The sequence below is a fragment of the Oncorhynchus nerka genome, unplaced genomic scaffold (genome assembly GCF_034236695.1).
Source record: "Oncorhynchus nerka isolate Pitt River unplaced genomic scaffold, Oner_Uvic_2.0 unplaced_scaffold_1205, whole genome shotgun sequence".
In the NCBI taxonomy this organism is placed as follows: domain Eukaryota; kingdom Metazoa; phylum Chordata; class Actinopteri; order Salmoniformes; family Salmonidae; genus Oncorhynchus; species Oncorhynchus nerka.
In genome coordinates this window covers 14324-26422 of record NW_027040129.1, presented here as the reverse complement: position 1 = coordinate 26422, position 12099 = coordinate 14324, and the positions used below count along the sequence as shown (strand labels likewise).

The window sequence follows — 12099 nt, the reverse complement described above, 5'->3', positions numbered from 1 at the left end:
AATCACATCGAGAGCATAGGCTTACTCATTGACAGAAACTGGTAGTTCATCTCCTTGTGTTGTTGTCCTCCGGTGACAAGCTAGCTAGCTAAAATTGTCCATTTCCTAAATTAGCCATGGATGGAGACATGGATTTGAACTTGTGATTTTACTTAATTCTACATACAGGCCATTGATTTTTTATTTATTTTTTACAATTAAAAATCAAATTGGCGCCGGAGAAGAAGGCTGATGTGTTACGTGTCCCCAACCGATTGTGTTTTTTGTTCATTATTTCACATTGTTTGTAACTTTTTTTTTTTTAAACGTATTTTGTACATAATGTTGCCGCTACCGTCTCTTATGACTGAAAACAACTTCTGGACATCAGGACTGCGATTACTCACCACGGACTGGCAGAATTATTTTTTTCCTTGAACGAGTCTGACGTGAATGATATACTGCTTTCTTGGGAACAGGCCACATCCCTGTGATTTGCGTTAAGAGGAGGCAGAGAAAAAGGGGCCAGAGGGTGGGCTGTCTTCTGAGAATTTGTAGGCGATTGAATAAACCCCCACTTCCCTCCATTGTGCTAGTAAACGTGCAACCTTTGGAGAATAAAATCAATGACCTTTGCGCAAGATTAAACTACCAACGGGACATTCAAAACTGTAATATCTTATACTTCATGGAGTCGTGGCTGAACGACACTATCCACATACAGCTGGCTGGTTATACACTGTACCGGCAGGATAGAACAGCAGCGTCTGGTAAGACAAGGGGTGGCGGACTATGTATTTTTTGTAAATAATAGGAAGTCTCAAACTAGTTCTTGCCTGAGGTAGTGCATCTCTTGATAAACTGTAGACAACACTATCTACCTAGAGTGCTTTCATCTGTATTTTCCGTAGCTGTTTACATACCACCACAGACTGAGGCTGGCACTAAGACAGCATTGAATGCATGAGAGCACCAGCTGTTCCGGAAGACTGTGTGATCACGCTCTCCGCAGCCGATGTGAGTAAGACCTTTAAACAGGTCAACATTCACAAGGCGGCAGGGCCAGACGGATTACCAGGACGTGTACTGAGAGCATGCGCTGATCAACTGGCAAGTGTCTTCACTGACATTTTCAACCTCTCCCTGTCTGAGTCTGTAATACCAACATGTTTTAAGCAGACCACCATAGTCCCTGTGCCCAAGAATACTAAGGTAACCTGCCTAAATGACTACCGACCCGTAGCACTCATGTCTGTAGCCATGAAGTGCTTTGAAAGGCTGGTCATGGCTCACATCAATACCATTATCCCAGAAACCATAGACCCACTCCAATCTGCATACCGCCCCAACAGATCCACAGATGATGCAATCTCTATTGCACTCCACACTGCCCTTTCCCACCTGGACAAAAGGAAAACCTGTGTGAGAATGCTATTCATTGACTACAGCTCAGCGTTCAACACAATAGTGCCCTCAAAGCTCATCAACAAGCTAAGGACCCTGGGACTAAACACCTCCCTCTGCAACTGGGTTCTGGACTTCCTGACGGGCCGCCCCTAGGTGGTAAGGGTAGGTAACAACACATCTGCCACGCTGATCCTCAACACAGGGGTCCCTCAGGGGTGAGTGCTCAGTCCCCTCCTGTACTCTCTGTTTACTCATGACTGCACGGCCAGGCACAACTCCAACACCATCATTAAGTTTGCCGATGACATAACAGTGTTAGGCCTGACCACCGACAACAACGAGACAGCCTATACGGAGGTGGTCAGAGACCTGGCTGTGTGGTGCCAGGACAACAACCTCTCCCTCAATGTGATCAAGACAAAGGAAATGATTGTGGACTACTGGAAAAAGAGGACCGAGCACGCCCCCATTCTCATCGACAGTCTCGAAGAGGGCACGACAAAACCTATTCGGCATGGGTCCTCGGATCCTCAAAAGCTTCTACAGCTGCACCATCGAGAGCACTGGTTGCATCACTGCCTGGTATGGCAACTGCTCGGCCTCCGACCGCAAGGCACTACAGAGGGTAGTGCGAACGGCCCAGTACATCACTGTGGCCAAGCTTCCTGCCATCCAGGACCTCTATACCAGGCAGTGTCAGAGGAAGGCCCTGAAAATTGTCAAAGACTCCAGCCACCCTAGTCATAGACTGCTCTCTCTGCTAACGCACGGCAAGTGGTACAGGAGCGCCAAGTCTTGGTACAAGAGGCTTATAAACAGCTTCTACCCCCCAAGCCATAAAACTCCTGAACACCTAATCAAATGGCTAAACAGACTATTTGCATTGACCCCCCCCCCCCCCTCTTTTACACCGCTGCTTCTCTCTGTTGTTATCATCAGTCACTTTAATAACTCTACCTACATGTATATATTACCTCAACTAACCCCGCACATTGACTCTGTACCGGTACCCCCCCTGTATATAGTCCCGTGATTGTTATTTTACTGCTGCTCTTTAATTACTTGTTACTTTTATTTCTTATTTTAATCAGTATTTTTTTTAAACTGCATTGTTGGTTAGGGGCTTGTAAGTAAGCATTTCACTGTAAGGTCACACCTGTTGTATTCGGCGCATGTGACTAATACAATTTGATTTGATTTGATTATAATGGCAATTCTGATCCAACCATAAAATACATTGTGCCCCTGGACTGAGAGGATGGAAGTTCAATATGTAGCTAGATGCAGAAGGCTAATGTTAACTAGCTAACTTTGCCCATGAATGGAAGTTCGGTTAGCGAGCAAGCATTTTATACAGGTAGCCTAGGGCAACAACAAATAAAAGTGTGTACTGTATGACAGAGTGATAGACCGTTTTGTCAACATGAAAGAGAGAAGGATGGCATTGGTGTTTCTCAACAAGTAGGGTGACTCAACATCTTTTTCTACTTGCACAAACGCACCACCCCCCCCCCCCACACACACACAGAGAAAACATCACCATGGAAAGTCACATCATATTTAACTTGTTGATTGGACTAAATTGTGTTTGGTATTTTTTGTCACTGTATTTGATGATGTTGAAATGTTGATGTATAGTATAGTGGAGGCAGCTCCTGTTTTCTTTGTGACCGACAGTAACTCTCTGTGGTTCTAAATCAATAGTTGTTTAGTGGTCTGAAAATGTCAGAAACATTAACTTGCTTGACCATGCTGTAGGTCCTTTAACGGTTTGTCACAAGCAATATGCTTTGTGGACTTAACTGGACAGATGTTGCTCTCCGGTTTTGTGACGAAACAAAAGGTGTGGTTGAATTTATTCTGCCACTGTGTCTTCTTACTGTCTCTGCCTTTAGGCCTGTACATCACGGTGTCAAGGCACATGAACTAACAGGTTATAGCGCAAACTACGCAATTATCACAATACATAGGTTGCAATATGGCTTTTTGTATGGCTTTCCCATTGATTTTACCCACGCAAGTCACTGTCTGTAACTGACGATCTGTCTGATGGTAGTGTGTCTCATTACTAACCACTGTCTGTAACTGATGATCTGTCTGATGGTAGTGTGTCTCGTTACTAACCACTGTCTGTAACTGATGATCTGTCTGATAGTAGTGTGTCTCATTACTAACCACGGTCTGTAACTGATGATCTGTCTGATAGTAGTGTGTCTAGTTACTAACCACTGTCTGTAACTAATGATCTGTCTGATAGTAGTGTGTCTCATTACTAACCACTGTCTGTAACTGATGATCTGTCTGATGGTAGTGTGTCTCGTTACTAACCACTGTCTGTAACTGATGATCTGTCTGATAGTAGTGTGTCTCATTACTAACCACGGTCTGTAACTGATGATCTGTCTGATAGTAGTGTGTCTAGTTACTAACCACTGTCTGTAACTAATGATCTGTCTGATAGTAGTGTGTCTCATTACTAACCACTGTCTGTAACTGATGATCTGTCTGATGGTAGTGTGTCTCGTTACTAACCACTGTCTGTAACTGATGATCTGTCTGATGGTAATGTGTCTCGTTACTAACCACTGTCTGTAACTGATGATCTGTCTGATAGTAGTGTGTCTCATTACTAACCACTGTCTGTAACTGACGATCTGTCTGATGGTAGTGTGTCTCGTTACTAACCACTGTCTGTAACTAATGATCTGTCTGATAGTAGTGTGTCTAGTTACTAACCACTGTCTGTTACTAATGATCTGTCTGATAGTAGTGTGTCTCATTACTAACCACTGTCTGTAACTGACGATCTGTCTGATAGTAGTGTGTCTCATTACTAACCACTGTCTGTAACTGATGATCTGTCTGATGGTAGTGTGTCTCGTTACTAACCACTGTCTGTAACTGATGATCTGTCTGATGGTAGTGTGTCTCGTTACTAACCACTGTCTGTAACTAATGATCTGTCTGATAGTAGTGTGTCTCGTTACTAACCACTGTCTGTAACTGATGATCTGTCTGATGGTAGTGTGTCTCATTACTAACCACTGTCTGTAACTGATGATCTGTCTGATGGTAGTGTGTCTCATTACTAACCACTGTCTGTAACTAATGATCTGTCTGATAGTAGTGTGTCTCGTTACTAACCACTGTCTGTAACTAATGATCTGTCTGATAGTAGTGTGTCTCGTTACTAACCACTGTCTGTAACTGACGATCTGTCTGATGGTAGTGTGTCTCGTTACTAACCACTGTCTGTAACTGATGATCTGTCTGATAGTAGTGTGTCTTGTTACTAACCACTGTCTGTAACTGACGATCTGTCTGATAGTAGTGTGTCTCGTTACTAACCACGGTCTGTAACTGATGATCTGTCTGATAGTAGTGTGTCTCGTTACTAACCACTGTCTGTAACTAATGATCTGTCTGATAGTAGTGTGTCTCATTACTAACCACTGTCTGTAACTAATGATCTGTCTGATAGTAGTGTGTCTCATTACTAACCACTGTCTGTAACTAATGATCTGTCTGATAGTAGTGTGTCTCGTTACTAACCACGGTCTGTAATGATGATCTGTCTGATAGTAGTGTGTCTCGTTACTAACCACTGTCTGTAACTGATGATCTGTCTTATAATTAGAACATGCCTGTCGTCACTTTTCAGACAGACACTAAATGTACAAGGTGCTGTGAGGTAAACTAATCATCATACCCCAACAACATAACTTGCAGACCCACGGGTGGAACATCACATACTGGGTGATATGTTTCCATTCCCCGAAATAGACACGACCGTGTGAGAACCGTACAGTCGATGTGACGTCGTATTGTTAACACACTGGAACGCTATCGCTCTCCGCACCTTGTTCAATATTCTGAATAAACTGTTCAAGTTGGCACAGAAGAATGCCTTAGCAGTTTTCACGTTTTTAGTTTCCTTTGTAACAATTTAATTTATTTCACCTTTATTTAATCAGGTAGGCTAGTTGGGAACAAGTTCTCATTTACAACTGCGACCTGTCCAAGATAAATAGTTATAAATGGATAGGATTAGTGCATAGACTACTCCACAGCACAGTCGCATGAGTGTTGAAGATTTTCATTATGCAATTCAAAAAACACATTTATATGACCAAGTACCAATCTGTCTCCACCTATTTTGATAGCGTCCCTTATGATCGTTATGTAATAACATAATCATAATAACGTTAGGCTACTGTCCGACTTGAATCAGTTGTTCCCTAATCGTCAGCTCATGTCTGTCCTATTTCCAATTAACTTGTCTTTCTTCAAAAACAACGGGCAAATCCAGTACCAGGAACGCGAAGCAGAAATCAATCTGCCGCTCAATGACGATGTCTGTGGTCTTGACGTGGACAACACCTACCGTGGCGGAAGCTGCGGGTAGCTATGCTGTCGAGTATATCATTTCCACGGCGCACTCACAGAAGACAAAATTCGGCCGAATGTCCACATCATTGTCTTCGATAGTAAAGAAGTCCGTGGGGAAAGGTAGACAAAACTGGAAGAGGAGAAGCGGTTCTCGGAGTTGTCAAAACGAAGGCAGAGGAGCACTGAGCACATGGAATGTCTGCTGGCTGACTTGTTGCGCCGAGCATCGCATCTGCGAGCGCAGTGGGCTGTGGCTTATTCCCGCTTCCTCTTGCGTTGTTTTGTGTGTCCTACTAACTGTAGCCTTTACGGTCCAAGGACCTGCACCAAGGACATCACTGACATTCATTCGTACAGAGAGCGCTCATTATTCATATCTTGTGTATACATTTTTTATCCAGAATCATGTTGGCTAAACAACATAATATTAGGCACTATAGGCCTAGTCCAAATATGGATAGCCTACGGCATTATACATTATGTGGGCTGAGAGGTTCTTGCTAAACCCTAGACCCGACATGTTCATTCAATTATGAAAATTAAAACATGCAAATTGACTTACACAATTCGAAGAACACAGAAAATGTCCATTCCCATATTAAAAAGCATGTGCACTGTGTTGTGGAACAAAGGGGCCTTTCATAATAAAACTGATGGAGGGAGGAAGCCAGCACCTGATTAGAAGGGGGTTATGGCTAAGGGGGGTATGGAGTCCACGTGCTTCACGTTGGCTGTTGTCAGATGGGAGGAAAGACTGAGGAGCTATCTTGAATTCCAATCATGTGTGTTTTAACCTGACTCCATCTTTCCTGCCTTCAGATCATTCTGAAGACACAGTGGAACCACCATAAAAAAGGAATCGTATTACGGAAGTGGTCAGATGACGTGGTTGCTAAGCTACAGGACTGTTTTGCTAGCACAGACTGGAATATGTTCCCGGGATTCTTCCTGATGGCATTGAGGAATACACCACATCAGTCACTGGATTCATCAATAAGTGCATCGATGACTTCGTCCCCACAGTGACCGTACGTACATACCCCGACCAGAAGCCATGGATTACAGGCAACATCTGCATTGAGCTAAAGGAGCAGGACTCTAATCCAGATGCTTATAAGAAATCCCGCTATGCCATCCAACGAACCATCAAACAGGCAACGCGTCAATACAGGAATAAGATTGAATCGTACTACACCGGCTACGACGCTCGTCAGATTTGGCAGAGCTCGCAAACTATTACGGAATGGCCGATTAATTAGGGCCGATTTCAAGTTTTCATAACAATCGGTTATCTGATTTTTTGGACGCTGATTATGGCGATTACATTGCAATCCACGAGGAAACTGCGTGGCAGGCTGACCACCTGGACCAAAAGGACCTTGAGGCTGCAAGGAGACAAGGTAAGTTGCTAGCTAGCATTAAACTTATCATAAAAAAACAACCAATCTTAACATAATCACTAGTTAACTACACATGGTTGATGATATTACTAGGTTAACTAGCTTGTCCTGCGTTGCATGTAATCAATGCGTTGCCTGTTAATTTATCATCGAATCACAGCTTACTTCAACTTCGCCAAACAGGTGGTGATTTAGCAAAAGCGCATTCGCGAAAAAAGCACAATCGTTGCACAAATGTACCTAACCATAAACATCAATGTATTTCTTAAAATCAACACACAGAAGTATTTATTTTTAAACCTGCATATTTAGTTAAAAGAAATTCATGTTCGCAGGCAATATTAACTAGGAAAATTGTGTCACTTCTTTTGTGTTCAGTGCGAGTAGAGTCAGGGTATATGCAAAAGTTTGGGCCTGGCTCATTGCGAACTGTGTGAAGACCATAATACATTTTCCAGAATTTTACATAATTATGACCATAACATTAAAAGTTGTGCAATGTAACAGCAATATTTAGACTTCGGGATGCCACCCATTAGATAACATACGGAACGGTTCTGTATTTCACCGAAATAATAAACGTTTTGTTTTAGAAATGATTGTTTCCGGATTTGACCATTATCATTAAGTCTGATTTGATATTTGATAGAGCAGTCTGACTGAGCGGTGGTATGCAGCTGCAGGCTCGTAAGCATTCATTCATTCAAACAGCACTTAACTGCGTTTTCCAGCAGCTCTTAGCAATTTTTGAAGCACAGCGCTGTTTATGACTCCAAGCCTATCAACTCCCGAGATTAGGCTGGCAATACTATAATGCCTATAAGAACATCCAATAGTCAAAAAATACAAATGGTAGTTTATGCTGGTAACAGGTATCACCAGCCAGCTTCAGTCCACACCACACCAGGAGTATGGAGTTGAGAGTGTGCAGTGACATTCTACTTCTTAACTTTGACTTGAACACACTCATTTGGCTGAACAGCCGTTCAACCTCCGCATGTGAGTGTGGCAAGGAGAGGGCAGCGAGTGCAGCTTTGCACAGTTCCTCATAAGGATTGGACCCGGAAGAGTCCGTGTAGTTATTCACTTCAAAACCCGACTGTATTTTCAGTTGAGTCCCACCTAAACAGATGGATGTTTCTCCATTGGGAAACAATTTTATCACTTGTTTGAGGCTGGTACCTCAGTAGCTCAGCTACTTTAATCATTTCAGTGGTGTCTTTATTGTGCTTTAGTGTTTCTTTAACATTGAACAAGGCCATGTTTCACAAGGCTTCTAGGTTGTCTGGGAGCTTGCAGCTCCTTGCTTAAAGCAACAATGTAGTTGATGCACCGTCTCCGAATGACCTTTTTGTCCTCTGGCGCAAGACTGAGTTGGTACACCGTGCTCTCGAAAAGGTACCGAAGGTATGGTGATGGGGACTGAGATGTCCATCAATGGCATCTTTCAGGACATCCATTTTTGCCATAAGGTTGACTACTCTGCTGCAAATTGGATGTTAAGAGGTGTACCAGATTGTCCAAAAACTTGACAGGATCTGTTTGCTCCTCCCTCAAATAACTTCACTGCAACTTGTACGTCGGACAGGATTGATTTCAAGAATGTCAGGTTGACATAGTTGGTCTTGTCCATGTACATGGTGAGGAGCACATCCACCATGTAGCAATGCTCACTGGTATTGGTCAGTTCTTCCCACTGGGTCAAGATACGAGTTACCGCAGCCTCAATCGATAGCCAGCGTGTGGCACACACTTTGGTGATCTGCAGGGGTTTCTGGCCACAATTAATGGTGGAATACACCACTTTGTACGCACCGTACCATTTTTGGGGAAATAGAAAACCAGTTGTAAGGTTTCCCTGATTAAGTACTCAACACTCCTAGGGATGGTTTCTTTGGATGCTGCACAGACAGCGGATGGCACGCACAGCGGATGGCACACACAGCGAATGTCACACACAGCGGATGTCACACACAGCGGATGGCACACACAGTGGATGGCACGCACAGCGAATGGCACAGCGGATGTCACACACAGCGGATGGCACACACAGTGGATGGCACACACAGCGAATGGCACAGCGGATGGCACGGCACCACACAGCGGATGGCACAGCGGATGGCACGGCACCACACAGCGGATGGCACACACAGCGGATGGCACACACAGTGGATGTCACGCACAGCGAATGGCACAGCGGATGGCACGGCACCACACAGCGGATGGCACAGCGGATGGCACGGCACCACACAGCGGATGGCACACACAGTGGATGTCACGCACAGCGAATGGCACAGCGGATGGCACACACAGCGGATGGCACAGCGGATGGCACGGCACCACACAGCGGATGGCACACACAGCGGATGGCACACACAGCGGATGGCACAGCGAATGGCACAGCGGATGGCACACACAGCGGATGGCACACACAGCGGATGGCACACACAGCGGATGGCACAGCGAATGGCACAGCGGATGGCACACACAGCGAATGGCACAGCGGATGGCACACACAGCGAATGGCACACACAGCGGATGGCACACACAGCGGATGGCACACACAGCAGATGGCACACACAGCGGATGGCACACACAGCGGATGGCACAGCGAATGGCACACACAGCGGATGGCACAGCGAATGGCACACACAGCGAATGGCACAGCGGATGGCACACACAGCGGATGGCACAGCGAATGGCACACACAGCGGATGGCACAGCGGATGGCACACACAGCGGATGGCACAGCGGAATGGCACACACAGCGGATTAGTAGCAAATTTGGCAATGCATATTCTTCCTTTAAAATGTTGTGCATCCCAGTCATCACGGACGCATTATCAGTGCCAATACCCTGAAGATTCTCGTTTTTAAGGTTACACTTCTCAAGAAACTCAGCTACTGCCTTTGCTATTGATCTGGCATTGCCCCCCTCTCCAATTCAACCAGCCCGAGAAATGTGGACACAACGGTTCTTTTTTTTAGCATTGAAATACCGAATCACCAAATCCAGGTATTTCGAAACACTGACATCAGTGGACTCATCCAAAAGGAGACTGAACTTCTCATCCCCCACATCTGATGTTACCCTTTGGAGAAAATAAGGAGCCAGTACTCCCCTAATAATTTCTGTGCACTTGATACGGTGCATTTGTAAGTTTGTTCCTGCCACAGAATCTGAAAAGGCAGCTTTGCAAGCCATACCTAAAATGGTGGCATGCTAGCAGCGAACAATGCTCCGTTAATGGCCATTGCCATAGTAGCTTCTACGCTTTTGCAGTTATCCACTTTCTTAACCAACTGTGGTAATATAGGCATATCTGATTTGCAGTACGCACAGTATTTTCATCCCCAATTACTGGCTTCAGCAACCCTTTCAATTCAGGTACAGACTCCCACTCTTTTCTCTACAATTTTGATTGAGACATGTTGATTGATGTTGTAAGTTCTGTTCAAGATCAAACATTCGTGACCAACTATATTCATTGGGTCTGTCTCGTCGAACGCATACTACTGCTGCTGCAGTCAGCCAACAATGATTAGCAATTTGCTGAAATTGCAGCTGGCCTGCTGCTGCCTGTGCACGAGCTGAGCGCCTGCTGCTGACGTCACTCACAATGCACTTTTGCAGCCAGGCACGTGTGTTGTGACTGAGTGTGTGACAGAGAAAATCGTTGTAGTGTCATTTAGAGCTATATCTAGCAACACAATTGCTAAGTTAGCATCACTGTTAAAACACCGGTTGTAATTCATCTGTCACATTTGATTTGACATTATTGATGTGTCTGTGGGAAGGAGTCGTTTTTAATTTGTTTAATCCATACACTTACCTACCTCAATTAGCCTACGCATGAGGACAAATCCAATACAAAACTATAAATTTGTTAAGTAAAACGTCATTGCACTCAATACAGCCAGAGGCAAAGACTCTGGTAGGAACAGTCATTTTCTTGAGACTGTGCGCTTCAGTGTGTAGCTCATTCATTCTGGTAGTGCTCCCTTCTTCCAACCGTGTCTCCATAGAAACCGCTGTGTGCAAGGCTGGGGTGTTTGTATGGCGCTTTTATATTGAGCCAGTCAGGCTTGGTCACCTGATTTTTTCCCAGCCATCCAGGCTTGGTCACCTGATTTCTCAAAAAGCTGAAAAGAACCCTGCAGCTGGGCTATTGGCAAATCCCCAACTAGACTAAGAAAACACTCTCTGACCCATATCCTTGAACTCACTTTTTATAAACTAGGCCAACGTGCAATGAATGCCCTGAGAGAGTGGAGAAACAAATGGCATTATTATGGTGCTGTGCTGAACAAGCTCTCATAACCTGGTAAGCCAGAGCCCCACTCTGGCCAATGTGGCATACTGCATCACCAAATGTATCAGACTGCATCACCAAATGTATCAGACTGCATCACCAAATGTATCAGACTGCATCACCAAATGTATCAGACTGCATCACCAAATGTATCAGACTGCATCACCAAATGTATCAGACTGCATCACCAAATGTATCAGACTGCATCACCAAATGTATCAGTGCCTAACTAAACCACAATGAAGTAAAACATGTATGAAAGTAGCGGAATGTAAGTAACATTTTAAATAACGCGTTATAAGGGCATTTTACAATGCTTTGTTTTATTTACTTGTACACGTATTTGACACGTATAGTGTGTCATAACTCGTCATAGTAACATGATAATATACCCTCAGTCCCTCCAGGATTCTGTGTGTCATAACTCGTAATAGTAACATGATAATATACCCTCAGTCCCTCCGGGATTCTGTGTGTCATAACTCGTAATAGTAACATGATAATATACCCTCAGTCCCTCCGGGATTCTGTGTGTCATAACTCGTAATAGTAACATGATAATATACCCTCAGTCCCTCCGGGATTCTGTGTGTCATAACTCGTAATAGTAA

General features: G+C 44.3%; 1 protein-coding gene across 1 annotated transcript in view; it reads right to left on the bottom strand.

Annotated features, from left to right (window-relative positions):
- The window catches only part of LOC115119522 (GRAM domain-containing protein 2A-like), an 86456-nt gene extending 80440 nt beyond the window's left edge, over window positions 1-6016 (bottom strand). The window contains exon 1 of the mRNA XM_065015942.1: window positions 5771-6016. The gene's annotated coding sequence lies outside the window, so the exon portion shown is untranslated. The remainder of the gene's footprint in view (window positions 1-5770) is intronic.
- Between the last annotated feature and the right edge of the window lie 6083 nt (window positions 6017-12099).